This window comes from Chinchilla lanigera, unplaced genomic scaffold (assembly GCF_000276665.1).
Source record: "Chinchilla lanigera isolate Chin_1 unplaced genomic scaffold, ChiLan1.0 scaffold00093, whole genome shotgun sequence".
NCBI classification, from domain to species: domain Eukaryota; kingdom Metazoa; phylum Chordata; class Mammalia; order Rodentia; family Chinchillidae; genus Chinchilla; species Chinchilla lanigera.
This window is the reverse complement of record NW_004955494.1, coordinates 3380231-3399016: the sequence shown is the minus strand read 5'-3', so window position 1 is coordinate 3399016 and position 18786 is coordinate 3380231. Positions and strand designations below refer to the sequence as shown.

Sequence of the window (18786 nt, the reverse complement as noted above, 5' to 3'; positions counted from 1 at the left end):
GCCTAAACTACATAGTGAGACCCTATCTCAAAAAAAAAAAAAAAAAAAATTGAACTAGCAGAAAGGGGAGGGCTGTACATATGGGGGATGGCAGGAAAGAGAAAGAATGCAGTGGGCACAATACCAAATGGGCACCAACGTAGAGAACATGCTGCGGGGACAATTTGCAGAATAAGGTCCAAGCACCCTAAGGAGCTTCAAGGTTTTCACATAAAGCTCCCTTCTCTTTAAAAAAGACACATGATTTCCTTGGGGCATCATTTGATATGACTTACAAGTGCCAGATGACTCTTGGAAAATACATTACTCAATCTGGCAGTGGCACTGTGGGAAAAGCTAACATTCCCCGAGGTACCTCTTTGTGGTCCCCAGCCCCAACATCTAAATGCCCATAGCACTGGACAGAGGACCCTCTTATGTTGCTGCAGCAAACAAGTTGTACAAGATAAGCATGGTGGTGAACGAATACCTGCAATCTGAGCTATGCAGTAGGCTGAGGCAGGAGGATAATGAACTCAAGGCCAGTCCAGGCTATATAGAAGAACCCTGTCTCAAAATAAAAAGCTGTACAATTACTCCTAACTTCTCCTGAGACACAGTAATTGTCCTTGCCCACCCCAACTCTGCCCTCCGCATGCATTCGGCCAGAGGGTATCTCCAGACCCTAGCATTTCCCTGCTGCTCCTACTCCAGATTTGGGCTCCCAGAACAGAACAGCTCAGGGCTTGTGCTAACGAAGAGCTCTGAGCAAGATATCTGATTAAGGTTCAGCATACTGGGGATAAGATACCTGGGAAACTAGTTCTATAGCTCACCTAAAGACTAAAGATTTCTGTAAGAAACCTAGGATGAGGAACAAACATGGCACACCTATTTTAAAAGCCAGGTACAGTATATAGAATAGAGTATATAAAGAACTCTTACTACTCAACAACAAAGAGTCATACAGCCAAAGTTTTAAACAATGAAAGAATGTGAATATACATTTCTCTAAAGACACACATCTGCCAATAAACACATGATCATCACCAGTCATTAGCAAAATGCAAATCAAACACAATGAGACCCTAAGAATATTGAAAACATACAAAGACTTGCACACCAATGTTCACAGCATTATTCATGACAGCCAAAAAACAGGGCCACCTCAAGTGTGTACCAAGAGATTAATAGATAAACTGAATGTGATACAGCCACCAACAAAATATTATTTGGCAATAAAAAGCAATGGAGTGCTGATACATGTTGTTTCATGGATGAAACTTAAAAACATTATGCTAAGCAAATGAAGCCAGACCAAAAGGGCCGTGTGTGATATGATTCTATCTATTTGAAAGGCCCAAGACGGCAAATCCACAGAGATGGGAAGTAGAGCACGGGCTGCCAGGGACTAGTAGGAAAAAAATGGGATGAGACTTCTTTTGGGAGTGCCAAAAATGTTCTGGAATTAGAAAACGGTGACTGATACATAAGTGAATCGACTAAAAGCTGGTGAACTATATCTGTCAAAAGGATAAACTTTATGATATATGAATCAGACCTCAAGAAAGCTATTTTTTAAAAAGGCAGAAAAACATAGTGGCCCTCCTTTATCCACTCTTCTACAGTTTCAGTTACCTGCAGTCTATCAAGATCTGAAAATATTAAATGAAAAAATCCCATAAATAAACAATTCACAGGTTTAAACTGCACACCATTTTGAGGAGCATGATGAAATCCCGAGGCATCCTGCTGTCCCTCTGCCCAGCGTATCCACACTGCATGCACAACCTGTCCATCTGTCACCTGGTGGCTGTCTCAGTTATTGGACGGTGATGGCACTGCAGCAACCCTACACAGCATTCTAATGCTGCTTACCCATACTTGTGTCATTTGCCTTGCTCCATCTCAAAGCACGTGAAGTATGACTTCATGTCACACTGGAAGACACTGTTTTATTTTATGACTGTTGTATTACTCTCCCACGGTGCCCAGTTTATAATCTAAACCTCCTCACACGTCTTATATAGAGGAAAGAACAGTTATACACAGGGTGGGAACTGTCTGCGGTTTTGGCAGATTCCCTGAGATAAGGGGAACTGCTGTAGATGTCTGAGACATGGCCCCTCAGCGAACATGAACTTTGTATCAGCACCCATTGCACAGGCGAGGTAACTTGAGAATGGTAAGGGGTAGCTAACTATAGGGGTCTTGCTGAAGCCACACGATGGACAGATGGACAAAGCCGAGATTTAAACCAGATTTTGCCTCTGAGGCCTCTGAGGCCTCTGAGGCCTCGTTCTGTGCACCTCACTATGCTGCTTCTTTTTTTTTTGTTTGTTTGTTTTTGTTTTTTTTTCCGGTACTGGGAATCAAACTCCCGACGTTGCGCATACCAGGCAGGCGCTGTGCCACTGAGCTAAATCCCCAGCCCCGCCATGCTGCTTCTTGCCAAGAGGATGAGCCACCAGCAACTGCAGAATGGTTCCTCTGGATAAAAGATCATGCCTCGGACAAAGAACCACTGGCTGACAAAAAATGCTAGTGTTGCAAGTCCCATTAAAAAGTATCTCACCAGATCCCTTCATTTTGCAGATGAATAGGTAAGAGCTTCAAGGCAGGGAACTGACTGGCCTAACTAAAGCAGCAGAACTGGTGCCTCACCCTCCCTTTACAGAAGATGAGCTGGTATATTGTTCACTGCAATTAGCTGGGAACCAAAGGTAGATGAAGTTCACCCCAGTGGAGCCCATGGGTCAACAGACATCCACCAAACTTCAAAGATGTCAGCCCTGTCTCCAGGGCCCAGCCACAAGATCACTCGGGCTGGTTATAGCTTACATTATTCTGTGGCTACCCTGAAATTCCTCTTCCAACCCCAGGAGTGCTCTGAAAAGTCCCACCAGGGTGCGTCGGTTCCAAGAATCCCTCAGAGTCTTTGAACTACTTAGCAAGAACAGGGAGTTCTGGATTTAGCCTTCAAGTATAAGGATAAAGGCAGGGAGACTGAAAAAGATACTCTACCCTCCCCCACTGAAAGTGACTACAGGGAATCACTTGAGAAGTAGGGGAAGGAAAGCCGAAGCCAAGAGTCCACACTGGAACTAGGGACCTTGTGTCCTGGAAGGTAGGATCTCCTTATTTTCTGCTTTGTGTCTCCACAGGGATGTCCTGGCTCAAACCTAAATTGTCCAAGTCAATTTTTTGTTTTGTTTTCCCTGTTTTCACTTTTTCTCAGGGGTCCAAGCTAGATTCCTTGGGGTACCATTCATCCTGGTCCTCCTCACCCCCAGCTTCCATGCAGGGGCTGAGGCCTACTGGTTCTGATTCTTTATCCCCTTGATGTCTGGAACCCACCTGTTCCTCTGCATGATCACTGCAGGCAGAGTCCTGGAGACTCAATAAATGTTTACTGAATGGAGAGGTCAGTCCTACCCACTACAGTCCTACCCACTACATGACTCTTTAAACACTGAGAGGAGATGGTGACCTCATGTAAATAGGTGACAGAGGTTATTTAAGCAAAGCTTGAGCTGGGAGAGTGCAGCAGATAGTGCTGGGAGCTGCAAACTGCATCTGCAAACTATTCATTATTTCTCTGTAGTCCCTCTGAACTCCCCATCTGCTGGTGGCTACTAGAGTCAAATAACCACATTCAAGCGAAAAAACCTGTGACCTGTAACTTGTTCCAGTCATGCCAGGTTGGACACCTACTGTCCTCCAACTGTGCCTTCCATATCCCAACTGTAGCTCCGTGGCCACCTATCCAAATCAAAGCCATCCTTCAAAGACCATACAGAGCATCCTTGGTCGTTTGGGACCTCCAGACTTTCTCTTTGTGCCTCTCAAACAGTGCTCACTATGTATTAGCTGGAACCACTGCATGTTCTCTGCTGCTTTGTTTAATCTTGTCTGCAACAAGATAAGTTCTTCGAGAAAAGAGCTTTGGGTTAAGTGGGCTCATACATGCAAAGTATTAAGCTTGGAACTGTGCATGGCACATTGTCAGTACTGGCCAGATGAGTATGAGCTATTATCAGCTGTTATTACTTATTAATGTCTCCCAAATCCCTGAACGTGATGTCACACCCCTGGTACAAGCTACCAAATCCGCTGAAAGTGACTACAGGTTTCCCACAACCTCGTCCTTCCTCGCCTCTTAAACTACAACTCTGTCCTCAGACACCCAGGAATCTTGGCTGCACATCACACCTCACAGTGCCCCTCCCACACCACCCCGTCTGCTGAGTTCATTGTGACAGCAGGAGGAGGCCCGGGGACAGACAGGCGCCTTTCTGACACACAGCACCTCTGTAAGACACCCTCATTTGTCTAGGGGTTCAGAGAAATTATAAAAATTGACAAGCTATTTGCTTCTCTCTGAAATCATAATGATAACTAAGTAGAGTTAGAAAAAGAAGCAATTTTAAAATTATACTGGGCACTGAGCCAAAGCCAGTGGTGACACAATGACAACACTCATTTGTCCAGGACCAGCCAGAACAGTCACAGGCCTCATTCTTTTTGTCTGTGACACTGCATCTGATGATGCCTGGCTGGGGGTCCACTTTCGGTCCTGAACTATCCCACACGCACTCTCCACACAGTACCCTCTGGTTACGTGCTCCAGGCAGCAGGCCGTCCACAGGCAGTGGGGGATGGCGGCCATGAGAACCGCAGTGGCTGCTCTCTGAGCTTTTATCAGGTGTCTGCAAGCAGCAAACCTTGTATCACAGACTCCAGGGAACCCTTTCTATCTCCAGAAGGGGTCTGAATGTCGACATCCCCACCTCCCTAAGGCTGGGAACAGAGGCCCTCAGGGTACTTTGCAGGTGACACACAAAACCCTAAAAGAAGCTTCCCAGTCTACAACGCCTACATATGGTTTCCTCACTTCTTGGTTTGTTACTTTACACCCTCTATGGAGTACTAGGCAGTCCAAAGTACTTCGGGCTTGGAGAGGAAGCAGCAAACAAAATCTATGTCAAACATCTCTGTAGTACAGCATCCAGAAAGCCCAGCTTGCGACACTTCCTGTTACTCCCCCCAGACCCCCTGCAGCACAGGACAATATCACACATGGGATGCCGAGGATCCCAGGGTGACCGTCAGCCCCAGCCTCCTTGTGAGCGGTACTCACAGTCCGGGCACCCTGACCATAACTCTTCTGGTCCCTCCCACTGCTGCTCTTGTGTTCTAGATCCACAGCAGCCAGCACAGTGGCCACGAGCCACACATGGTTATCTGCAGTTACATTAATTAAAATGTGATAAAATAAAACATTAGTTCCTTGGCTCCCTGGCCACGTTTCAAGTGCTGAACAGTCACACACGGCTAATGGGTCCAGAGCACTAGCATCACTACGGAAAGCTCTTGCACAGCTCTTCCACATAGTGACACGTAAACTTATAGGTGACCAACCCCAAAAACTGTCATTTTAGTGTCTTGAAGAAAATGTATTTCTAACCCTAATGGACAAAACTGTTTATCCCAAAAAAAGAATGAAGTAAAAGGTCACCTTGGAGCAATGTTCTTCATACAACAAACACCTCATTCTTCAAAAACTGGTCTGGCGTCTCAGCTACTTTTCTTCTTTCTACTTCAGGAAGCCTCAGCCCTACACCTAACTTCCTGGCTCAGTGGAAACTTTAACCTGCATGTGTCAGGGCGTTCATGTCTCCCTGGGTTCTGTAAGTCACTGTTTCTCCATGGGCCTGGTATCCATTTACCAGGGTTGTGGTGACAGAACCACATAGGAGGCAGCTTGAACAACAGAGTTTACTGTCTCTCAGATCTGCAGTTCAGTAGTCCACGACTGATGCGACAGCAGGCTGGTTCCTTTGGAGGCTGGGAGGCAGAATCTGCTCTGGGTGCTTTCCCAGTTTCAGGTGGCTGTGGGCAATCTTCAGTGCCCCTTGGCTTGCAGATCTACTGCCGCGATCTCTGCCTTCACGTTCTGCTGCCATCAGCCCTGTGGGTGTGTCTGTGTCCAAATTTCCCCTTTTTATGAGGACACCAGTCATTCAGATCAGGGGCCCACCCTACTGTAGTGTGACCTCATCTCAGCTGCATCTGCAACCACCCTGTTTCCAAATAAGGTCACAGTGGGAAGTCAGGGGAGTCGGGATTTCAATATGTGAACTGGGGGAGGGGGACACACTTTGCCCCACGACAGGCCCTCAAAGCCTCGAAGAAAAGCAGTCCTCCTGGCGCACCATCTGCCTTCCATTATTCTATTACTATGAAAAGATCTGTAAGAAATTACTGGCTACTCAGCTTTGTGGGAGCAGGTGGTGACCCCAGGCAGAAGCTTATACCACACCAGGCTATTTCCATTATACATCAAGTGAGCTCAAGCCTATTATACTAGATTTAACAAGGTCCAAAAACAAAAACCTGGACTTGCAGAGATACATGAAAGGAAAACTGTTGCAACTGTCACAGGCACACGGACAGTGCTGCTAAGTTCCTCCGTGATCATCTACTGGAACCACCTAACCGACAGGGATGTTTTCAAGGCAGGCAGGGCAGACACAGGTGAGAAAGATCACTTTGCCTGCGCTCAGCAAATGGGACCACAGAGCACAGAAAGTCACCCACCAGCACAGTGGGCCCAAACAGTGCTTTGGTCACAGCCCACAGGTCCCAGTCACACAGTCCAAGAGCATTACCTATAAACAGAGGTGGCAGGGAACAGAGATCGACAGGCGTGGGTACTACACAGCCTAGTATGAATCTCTGCTTTAACACAAGATGAAAGACGCTGAGTGAATTAATTCACCTTCCTATGCTTCAGTTTACCACCTGTAAAATGGGGAGCATGAGATCTACTTCACACCTGATGGCCATCATTAGGATAATTTGTCTTTTTTTTTTTTTTTTTCTTTTTGGTTTTTCTCTGGTACCGGGAACCGAACTCATGACCTTGCGCTTGCCAGGCAGGCGCTTTGCCACTGAGCTAAATCCCCAGCCCCGAATTTGCCTTTAGTGATGCTGACGAGTCTGGGGTACAACACTGCCAATTCCGCCCCTTTTTTGGATGAGGAAACTAAGGCTTAGAGCCGAGAACCCTAGAGCCAGCTTTCTGATGGCAAAGCCACACTTCTAGCCACCTGAGAGTCTCTCAAAGGAGGTCACCAGGAGAACAGCAGCAGGAGCAGCAGGCTCTCCATAGACGCTGCTCCCTGTACCTCCTGCCCGCACCCCTTCTCTGGAACAGCCCACGAAGTGCAGTGGTCCACACTGCACCGGCACTGGTCAGTGCCAAAATCTCCACAAGGACAGAAGACCATGAAAAGCTATTTAGAATAAACCAGAGCTCTGACAGGACACAGGCATGGTCTCATGTGGCATTCCCCAAAACCTTCTCTGTGGCCTCTGTCCACCTTAGTGGCCTCTCCCTCCTCACCTCCCTGCCACTGTCCACCTGCTCTTCCTGACCCACTCTCCTCCAGCTGGAGACAGCAGTATGGGACGTGACGGTCTGGCCTTGACTTCTGCATGCTTTTAAATCCCCACATAGAGATGGCACTATGGCATCATGGTTTTAACAGTTAAGCCTTGTCCCTTGGAGTGGTTAAATAAAGACAGATATTAGCACAGTTTTCCACCCCATTATCCTATTTACAAAAATAGAACTCTCCTCTGTGAGTGTTTCAAATAGAGGCCTTAATTTCTACCGATGTCAGCTTCACCAGGTCGATTCCTAAAGGCTCAGTGAGCCAGTGCACAGCAGTGGGCAACAGTGTCGTCTCCAACCTTCTCTTCATACATTCTGGTACATACTTATATGTACTATCATAGGTGTACATACTTATTCACACATGTACACACACACACACACTCTCTAGCTGAAAGGAGTAACAGGAAGACTGTGTGACAAACATGTAGACCACCAATTCCACAGTGTGTGTGGGGTTCTAGCGCTACATCAGATCCAACCAGTAGAAGGCTGAAGTGTAAGTACTTAGGCCTCTTTATTACTTTCCCTGAGGTGCATTTTGATGCTATGTCTTGAACTTCCAATGAGGACTCTGAGAGAACTGTAAGAACCCAGCGTTTCATCTGCTATGGAGACGCTAAACACCCTGCTCACTGTACCACTTGGTGTTGCCTATAATAAAGTCTGTGTGGGAAATTCAACTGAAAGGAACTAAAAGAAACTTTGCTTTTCTTGAGGATCTGGATGTCTTCCTTCTCCGACAGTAGCAACTACTGTGGTGACCACACTGCCCTTTTGTGTTTGATGCCACAAAGCTCAGAGACAAGCAGCAACGTAAGGGACTCTGCACCTGTGCACCTGATTCTTTTTCCCTCCTGACTTGAACTTATTTGTGTTTATCCTGATCCTGTTCCTAAGTTTGTTTATACATTGCATTGCTCGGGCTGGGGATTTAGCTCAGCGGCAAAGCGCCTGCCTGGCAAGCGCAAGGTCGTGAGTTCGGTTCCTGGTACCGGAGAAAAACCAAAAAAAAAAAAAAAACAAAAACATTGCATTGCTCATTATATCATATGTATTTGTACTGTAAAACAAAGCAAAATTTGTAGGATAAGGTAAGGTATAAATAATCAATTGAATAAAACTCAATATAATTACCATAACAGTCAAATTTAGAGAATGCTATAAACATTACACAATCAAAGTAAAACAAAAAATGTGACATGTTGAAGCAGACACTCTGGATCACCTTCCCCTCCTTTTGTGTGTGTGTAGTGGGGGGCTGAACCACAGCACTCTGCAGAAGGTGCTAGAAGGCACAGCTCTCCAGACTGTCCCTTGAATCACAGGCACCAGGCCTAAAAGGTTAATCTCTGATAAACATGATATACATATACCTATTGCTCTCCCACAAAAGAATGCAGAGAAAGGAAAAAAAGGAGAATGGGAGGTGAGAAAAAGGGAGGGAGGAAAACAGGCCAGCCAGAAAAGCTTAGTGCCCCGCTTGTATACGCAGAGGATTAGGAAAAATTCCTTCCATAATTAACTGCAACTGCTCTCAAGCTACTAGCAAGCTTGCCTTTTCTGAGTAGCTTTCTTTCTCTTAGAGACACCAGATACAATGAGCGCAAATTGCTCCACCACATACACTCCCCGCACACACACACACTGCAGGGATGTACCTCTCTGGAAACAGGAACTGGAATCCAAGCTGGCTGCTGCGTCACCTGACTGCCACTGTGCCGCAAACATTAGGTGTCACCCACCTGCATCTGCCCTCTTGTTGCTGTCCAGAGGCCCCCTTCCTAGAGGCCCCCAAATACTTGGAATGCAACATGTCACAGAGCCTTCTCTACTCTCCAAACTAGTCAGGGCACTGCACAATAAAACAATGCTTTTTCCTATCCTGCAGCCCCGATGCTGGACTCTGCGCACCTCCCCCGGCTGTGTGCCCAGGCTGTCCTCCACCCACCCATTCCTCAAGGTATCTGCATGTGCCTTTCTCAGCCCCTCTCCAGCAACAACCATGTCTACCACCTCCCTTCTGGGTTTTGAGTTTTTGTTGTTCTTGGCGGTAGTAGTCTCTGCATGTAGTGTACAGGGTCTTGCTCTGTAGTCCGCACTGGCCTTGAACTGCCTATGTGGCCCAGACTGCTCTGTAACTCATGATCCTCCTGCCTCAGCCTCTTGACAGCTGGCACTGCAACTGCATGCCACTGTGCCCAACCCCACCTCCCTTCTTTCAAACTGCTAAAAGCCCAAATCTCCCCTAAAGCACCACAGCTCCCTTGGGGGGTTAGGACCTCCACCCCACTGCTCCCTCAGTACTGGTATCTATAGGCTTCTTTTTGAGGAGAAGATTCTCCAAAGTCAACTCCTGTAAAACAAATCTTAATTCTCACTAACCTGTATTTTATTCAAGTGTCAGCAATGTTTTCTTGCAGAAAAAAACAAAACAATAAAAGATGCCAAAGCGTGAGCTGCACCTGCCCTGCTACAAAGTGAGGAGCTTTGTTTTGCTGAACTTTCTGGATTCAAAACTCTTCAACTTTCCCCATTAGACCGGTGTCACTGCTACAGGCTGGACTTCTGCACATCAGACCTCATCACAAAGGGGACCTGGGTGACTGAAGGTGGAAACGAGTGCAACTCATTCCCACCACCCGGAAACAGACTCAGGGGCAGGTCTCATTGTGCCTCTGTGTGCCTCCATGGTGTGATTCGGAAGGCATGGCCAAACCACCCAGCATGGACTTGACTTCCGGGAGTGCAGTGTTGGGTAGCAGAGGGCAGCAGGGGCATCAAAACACCCACCGTAGAAGCCTGGGATTGAAGCTGAGTGGCAGGCCCTAAAAACCTAGGTTCCAGAAGCATTTGATGGAGGCGGCTGGCCAGCAGCTGAACTGGAAAGCAGGGAGGACGAGCAACCACAAGTAACTTCTCATAAGGCATCCTGTTTGCTGAGACCAGCCTCACTCTGCACAAGAGCAAAACCTAATGTTGGGAGTGGGAGAGGAGAAGGGAAAAATGGGAGCAGACAGTACCAAAAGCCATGAGTGATCACACAGATTCCCAACTTGGGACCATACAAGGAGAACAGCTCGGCTCGGGTGTACATTTTTCCAACAAGATACAAGAAGCTTTGTGCATTAAAATAGCCTGCTTGCTTAAAGAGAAAAGATTGAGCACCATAGGGAAAATATAACAATGAAGCCTAGGCTACCTAATGACTCTGAACACCTATGAACATGGCCACTTTGAGGGGGAGCACTGGATATCTGTGCAGACACGCAGGCACATGTGCACACCAACAGGCGCCCACCCACCCACTCTAACACAGCACGGGCCACTACAAAGGTGAACTTGTCCCTTTAACATGCCAACTGTGAGGTGGGAAGGTGCTGGTGGAGAAGGCCTTTAAAGCAGATTGCCCCATTTAGGGAGATGTGGCTCTTGGAAACCAAGACTGGCACCTTTCCTAGACTAAAGGTCACACGGAATACCAAGGAGCAGGAGGGCAGCAGCCCTGCCTGTGGGGCTTCCATCTGACATTGGATGCAGGCAGCACATAGGAGCCAGGCTGGAAACAGGCCCTGGCTGCTCTCTGCTCCACTTCAGGAGAGTTCTGGTCACCTTGGTCCACTTTCCCTTGAGAAACACCAGGGTGGAGGATGAGGAACAGTCAGGAATGAGGAGAGGCTGACCACCAGGCCCTTGCCCTTTAATTTCAAAACCATTTTAAGAATGTAAATTATTTCATCTAAGACTTTTATGCGGCAGGAACACAAATGGTAGACGTTCAACAAATGTTATCTAGCTGTGGGTCAGAAAAACACCCAACAAGCTTCATCCTGTGTTAGTGGAGAGCAGAATAGTGTGTACTTTTGAGAGGCTGTGAGGAAAACAGCTAGAACCACACATTTTCTCAGATCAGGATTGAAACCATCAATAGAAGGGGGAAGAGGTCTGTGAGTACAACAGACCCAAGAGAGTTGGTTCCACCAGTAACCAGATCAGAATACAGATACATGTACATGTACCTGTGTGTATGTGTGTGTTAGAGAAAAAGTATGGTAACCACACCTCTAGTTACCCCTCTCTTACAAAAGTCATTTAAAAGGACTGAGGATGTAGCTCAGTGACACAGCCATGCATGAGGCCCTGGATTCCATCCCCAGCAAAGGATAAAAAAGTCACCTAAATTTTTAAAAAATTTAAATTAGAAATAATCATTGTTTTGTGAAACCAGTAAAACAAAGTGCCAAGGGTCAGGGGATCACCTCGTCTTGACATAAATCATAGAGGACTTGCAAAGAAACTTCCCCCACTACTCAGATCTCTGGGGAGACTGCAAGGGGGGAAGGACGATGGTCCCCCAAATAGAAGGGTACCCAGTACTCTCACTGCACCGAGGAGGAAATAGGCTCTGGCTTCTCGAGGGCCCTATGACAAACCTATAGCTGTTTAGCCATGGCAGGTATGCACAGGATCATTATACATAGGAACAGAGATCTCCAAACTCTGCAAAAGTTCAGACAGATATCTGGCTTTCAGGGAAGGGGACCTTACTCCCACTGCAGGGGACACATTCTGATCAGTTTAGCTCCGCGAGGGTGGCACCTACTCCCCTCATCGATGACTGGCTTAGGTAGTGGCCTGTGACCCATCCCTGCCACCAAGATAGGAGCAGAGGCCTTCAGGAAGCTTCTAGGGAAAATTTTCTTGCTCTTAAAGAGAGCCATCTAGAGAGAGCTTATCCCTTTTTTCCATGAACACCGGAGTCTGGATGAGCTGTAGGCACCTTCCCAGCACACCTTGGGTAGTGGGAGAGAAATACAGAAAGAACCTTGGTTCTTTATAACCAACCCAGGAGTTGCCAATCTCAGAACTTCTTGTCAATGAGATGGTGAGTTTTCCTTTTTGATATAGCACTTTGAGTTTAGTTTTCTCCCTTGCAGCTAAAAGGATTACTGATTGGGACAAAAAATATAGTGAGCAGTCCATAAAAGAAAAACAGTCTTTTGTCACCTTATGTTTTCTCCTGAAACAAGGAGAATCAACTCTTCTTCACTTTGTTCCTTCTTCCTCTTAGTATCAGACTACAAAGTTCTCTTCCAGGAAATGGCAGATGGACCCACCAGCCACTTACCCATGCAAAGGGGCTGCCGTGTGTGCGCATGCACGTATGTTGTGTGTGTGTGTGGTGCAGTGGCACTGAACACAGAGCCTTGTGCATGCTACAAAAACACTCTACCACTGAGCTACACCTTCAGCACTTTTTTATTTTTATTTTGAGACAAGTGTCTAAGATGCCCAGGCCAGCCTCAAACTCATGATTCTCCTGCCTCAACTTCCTGAGTAGGTGAGAGTACAGGCAAGTACCACCAGGCATGGCAAGGTACTCATTCCGAATGCCCCCAGGACCAAAGAAATCATTCCTTGTTCCCTAGGGTTGTCCACTGTGGAGCGATTTCAGCACGGTGCTCCCCTTTCCAGTGCAATGTGGTCTGCTTCCTGTGGCTTTCAAACCCTTGGTTCAAGCTGGACCCAGAGCTGACCTTTCTATCCACCTGCCCTTGAGATACAACTCCTATCTCATCGGCTCAGTTCTCAATGCCTGTCAGGCAAGCGTTTTCTGATAGAAAGTACATGCTCTTTTGAACCATAGTCTACATTCTTTCAGCCCAGAGACTTCAGGGAAATCACCTGTCTCATTTAACCAATGAATGAATGATCAATTAATCAGTCAGTCAAAATTTCTCTCCTCTCTCTCTCTCCTCTTCCCCTCCTTACAAATGTGCTTAATGCAATAAGCATAAGAATCGTGCTTACAGTCACATATTTTGAAAGAAAATTGGGGTGACATTATAACAATCCAATATTCTCTATCTCTAAGTCCTTGGACACTGTCCAAAAGTCTCTGCAAACCCCTAAACACACACACACACAGACACACACACATACACGCACACACACTCACACAGAGGATTTGACCTAATTAAAATACCTTTCTTCGAACACTGACATTAAAAAAAAATGATTTCTTCTTCAATATTATTTTTCTGACATTTAGCTATTTCTCTTCTCCTGTAAAATATATGTGTTTCAGACCAGGCATTTAGCTCAGTGGTGCAGAGATGCCTAGCAAGCATGAGATCCTGAGTTCGATTCCCAGTACCACATATATATGTGTGTGTGTGTGTGTGTGTGTGTGTGTGTACTTAAGTTATGCGCACTTTTCTACAAACCTTTTAATTAAACTTTGTCTTTAGAGTGGTTTTAGCTTTGAATAAAACCAACTGGAGGTATAGAGATTTCTCATACACTCCCTACCCACCACACAGGTGTGTAAGAACTGTACTCTCTCATATATTCTTTTTTTTTTTCTCCTGACAGAGTCTCACTATGCAGGCCAGGTTGGCCTTGAACTCCTGGTGATCCTCCTGCCTCAGCCTCTTGAGTGCTGGGATTACAGGCATGTGCCACCATGCCCAGCTCCTCATATATTCTTTAAGGCTAGCTGGAAACCCAAATCCTGAGACCTCTTTTTTCTATTGTTAACTATGATCTGGGTCTACAAAAACACCTTACAAAAGAAGTTTTGGGGCTTTTTGTTTTGAGACAGGGTCTCAGTAGGTAGTCCAGGGGCTGGGGATTTAGCTCAGCGGCAAAAGCGCCTGCCTGGCAAGCGCAAGGTCGTGAGTTCGGTTCCCGGTACCGGAGAAAAACCAAAAAAAAAAAAAAGTAGGTAGTCCAGGCTGGCCTCAAATTTGTGGCGATCCTTCTGCCTCAGCCTCCTGAGTGTTGGGATTATAGGTGTCTGCTACCATGCCCAGCCAAAAGAAGTTTTGGTACACAGCACTGTAAACTTAAGGCTTCTTAAATATATATGAGCTGATCAATCTCATTTAAAACTTACTGTTCCCAGCCCCAGAACAATAAATTACCTAATTTCTTTTTTTTTTTTTTTTGGTTTTTGTTTTTCTCCGGTACCGGGAACCGAACTCACGACCTTGCGCTTGCCAGGCAGGCGCTTTTGCCGCTGAGCTAAACCCCCAGCCCCAAATTACCTAATTTCTTATCCTCTATCTTTTATATGTTATCACATAGTCCCAACATTAATGGAATCTAGGGCCAAAAATCATCTTCCTAAAAAGATAATGAACTCTTAGACGCATATGTACGAGCAACTCTGAGTCGTTTTATTGTAAGAAAAAGTAATGTTGATTATCATATACCGCATATCATACAAAACTGCTTTTACCAGGCTGTTGGAAATAACATATGACTTTCCCAGGGGGAATGGGAACAGACCCCACATTCTAATTATGTTTTGCCTAGGGAAAAACAAAAATTAATTTATATGTGCTAAAATACATTTTAACTTTTTAAAAACAGATGTGGCCTAAAAACAAAATAAATCCAATCATTTGTTCAATGAAAATTTATTGAATACCAAATATTTTCCAGGCCTACGGTAGGTACTTGGGGATTTAGAATTGAAAGCTCACTCTCTCTGTGAAATCTCACTAATGTAGGTGTCAAGAAAGAATCACAACATACAGAAACAGGCAAATCAAAGCCACACCCAGTGGGATGCCACTCTACACTCACAAAGGATGGCTATCCTAAAAGACAGAGCCATGCTACAAAATGTGTGAACTCTGAAGACATTACACTATGCGAAAGAAGACAGTTGCAAAGGACCATACATTGTATGACTCTGTTTATAGAAAATGTCTGAATAGAAAGCAGACTACTGGTTCCCGGGCAAGGACAGAGGATGGCAATGGGAAATGCCTAATGGGTACGGGGTTTCTTTTCGGGTGATGAAAATGGAAAATTACATAGGAGTAGTAGTTGTACAACCCTGGGCATATTCTAAAATCCACTGAACTATACACTTTAAATAAGTGAACTATGTGACTATCTCAATAAAACTGTCAAAAACACATGTGGAAAGTTAACAGTCTTACAGTCTTCTTATGTGCAAACAACCAGTTAATAACAGAAGGTATTATGAGAATTAACTTGAGAGGTACATAACCTATATGCAGAAAACTTTGAAAACACTGGACAGACAGAGAAAGAGATTAGATGGAAAGAAAAGATGATCTTAGGAAGACTCAACTTCATAGAGATGCTAATTCCTCCTAAGTAATTTATAAACTGAATATGATCCATGGAAATAACAGGTTGCTTTTCTTTTCTTTTCTTTTTTAATCAAGACATGTTGATTCTAGAGTTCATATGGAAAAACAAACATGGAGAAGATCCAGGAAAACTGAAGAGAAAGAGCAATGAGGCAGAACTAGTTCTTTCAGTTAGTAAAAGGTTATACAAGTTTCAATAATTAATAACATCAACCAATGGAAAGCTATATAGCCCATAAAGAGACCTCTCAAACCTGTAGGAATTTAGTGCACGATAAAGTACATATTATAATACTGTGGGGAAAATACACACTTTTTAACAAGTGATGTTGGGAAAACTGAATATTGGAAAAATTATAGTTATATTCACACCTCAGAATATACCCTAGAATAAAAGTAACAAATGAGTCAGTGTGTAAATAGAAAAGAGATCAAATTACAAAAGGACCCAAAAGAACTTAAAGCCTGACATAAGAAGTCTTTCTAACTCTGACTCAAAATATGGAAGCCATTTTTTTTTTCTTTTTTTTTTTTTTTTTTTTGGTACTGGGAGTTGAACTCAGGACCTTGCACTTGCCAGGCAGGCGCTGTGCCACTGAGGTACAGCCCCAACTGGAAGCTATTTTTTTAAAGGATGAGTTTGGTTATATAAAATCAAAGAGATTTCCAAAGAGCAAAACATACATGACCAAATGAAAAACAAAAATGCAACTCATATCAAAGACAGTATGTAAAGAGCTTTTAGAAATAAAAAAAAGACCGACAACATACTGGAAAAATGTATGAAGTTCAGAACACAGTTAAAAGTAAAAATAAATAAAACTAGGCATTATGGAACACACCTGTAATCCCAGGACCCAAGAGGACTGATGCAAGTTTGAGGCCAGCCTGGGCTAAAAACCAGAGGGGAAAAAAAAAAAAAAAGGAAAATAAATGTTAAGGCAGATGTGGTGGTGCACACCTGTAATGCCAGCATGTAGGAGGTTGAGGCAGGAGGATTGCTCTGCATTTGAGGCCAGCCTGAACTAATACGAGACCCTGTCTCAAAAAAAAAAAAAAAAAAAGGTTAAATGACATTTCAATAAATGAGAAGTATTCAGCTTTACTTAAGAGAAATGCCATTTCTCACTTATCAGCAAAAATCAAGTTTTACAACAGACTGTGTGGACAATGTCCTAGGTAATTTTTACTTGCTTATAACACTGAAATATGGTAAAAACCAACAGGGAGAATTGATCATTATCTTTTTAACCACTTATGAATCCAACTCTTTAAATACAGGATGACCAAACATTGCATATTTTTGTTAATTTTTTTTTCAGGTACTGGGAATTGAACTCAGGATCTTGCACTTGCCAGGCAGGTGCTTGTGCTGCTGAGCTATATCCCCAGCCCATGTTTTCGTTAATTTTTATAAGATAACAGGAAATATAAAAACAATTTTATCAAATGTATTCAGTACAAGAATTGAATTGAAATGACACCTAGCCTGGCGTGGTGGCTTGTTCCTATAATTCGGGCACTCAGGAGGATGAGGCAGGAGGATCACTAAGAGTTTGAGGCCAGCCTGGGCTACAAAGTGAGTTCAAGGCCAGCCTGAATTGTATACAAAACACCTGCCCAAGCAACAGTTGGGATAGTATACATAGGCACTGCCCAAGCACCGATCAGGGTAAACTGTTAGGTGGTTAAAATGACAGATGTATTTAGCTCCGACCATACAATCTCACTTTTAGGACTCCTAGTATGAGGTGACATGCACACAAGGTTATCTATTATAGATGCTCTGTAAATAGCACAGGGTTGGATGTAATCCAAGATTGTGGTATTGTTCTATAAACCATGGTACCTCAACAACATGAAATACTCTGCAGCCATAAAAAAGTCTGAAGACAATCTCTAAGGACTAATAGCAATGGAATTCCAGAATTTACTATTAAGAGGAAAAGGTACAGCACAGCACAATATATATAGTATGTTACCTTTTGTGTAAAGAATATAAACACACACACACACACACACAGAAAAACACTTGAGTGTGTAAAATGAAGTAAGACACCAATAAACATGGTTATACCAAAGGAGCCAAGTGAAGAGACCAGGACTTCATTGAGCATACCTCTCTATATTTTAAAAGTTTAATTAATTACTTTAACTTTCCCACATAAAGAAATGCAGAGAAAATAATTGAACAAAATTCTCATGCCCATCATATAGGTTTAACATCCAAATAGTTTTGACCATTCAGTCATATAAATGTATTGTCTATCTTTAAAAAGGTTAATTAGAAAATCTCTTAAACTGAAAAGAAAGTGATGTGAGCTTAACCATATGTCAAACTGGTGACATTGTCATTCTGAGAAGAATTTTTACTTTTTTTTTTTTTTTTTTTGAGACCAGGTCTCACTGTATAGTCCAAGCTTCCCTTCAACTCACTATAGAGAGAGCCCAGGCTGGCCTTGAACGCATGGCGATCCTTCTGCCTCAGCCTTGCAAGTGCTGGATTATAGGTGAGTGCTGGGATTACAGGCATGTGCCACCACGCCTGGCCGCGTTTTGTTTTTTGAGACAGGGTCTCACTATGTAGTTCAGGCTGGCCTTGAACTCACTATGTAGTACGGGTTGGCCTCAAACTTGTGGCAAACCTCCTGCCTTAGCCTCCTGAGTGCAGAGATTACAGGCAAGCGCCACCATGCCCAGCTAAACAAATTTATTTCTAGGGACTTTAGAACACAGTATTTTAAATGCATATCCCTAATGGGATATGTTCTAAGCACAAAACAAAAATTACAAAGGAGTGTCAAACCTTTATCTTTAGTTTCATAGTTATAAGTGGTATTTTGGAACCATATTCTTTTACATTTACAGGTTAAAGAAGAAATATTTTCCACATAGGAAAAAAGGAGTTACAATGATAAAACTGGGGAAAGTAAGTGAAGGCACACAGACGTTAGAACTAAGCTGAATGTGTCAACCTGAACTTACAGTTGTCAAGTGTTAACTTCTCGCTCTGCCCCTTGAAAGGCCCAGAAACAAGCCGTGTCTGTGGTGACACGCCCAGCTTGCCGACTCGTCCAAGGCTACTAAGCAGTGCCAGAGGAGCTGTGCATGTTTTGCGCCATGGAGCAGGAAAGCTTTTCAAGATGATGAGAGCCCTGGCAACAGGTCTCTGGGCCGGCTGCAGGGGTCCCACTGTCTGAAGGCGTCACCGAAGGG

The 18786-nt window shown here is 44.4% G+C and overlaps 1 protein-coding gene across 5 annotated transcripts in view; it reads right to left on the bottom strand.

The window, feature by feature from the left end:
• Hipk2 (homeodomain interacting protein kinase 2) overlaps positions 1 to 18786 on the bottom strand; it is a 188910-nt gene that overhangs the window by 155719 nt on the left and 14405 nt on the right. For 2 of the 5 annotated variants that reach the window (XM_013504951.1, XM_013504952.1), the window contains exon 1: positions 5498 to 5969. The exons of 1 other annotated variant lie outside the window; for it this stretch is intronic. The gene's annotated coding sequence lies outside the window, so the exon portion shown is untranslated. Of the gene's footprint in view, positions 1 to 5497; positions 5970 to 18786 lie in introns of those variants that run through there. 2 more of the 5 variants (XM_005405432.2, XM_005405437.2) reach the window with 1 other exon arrangement.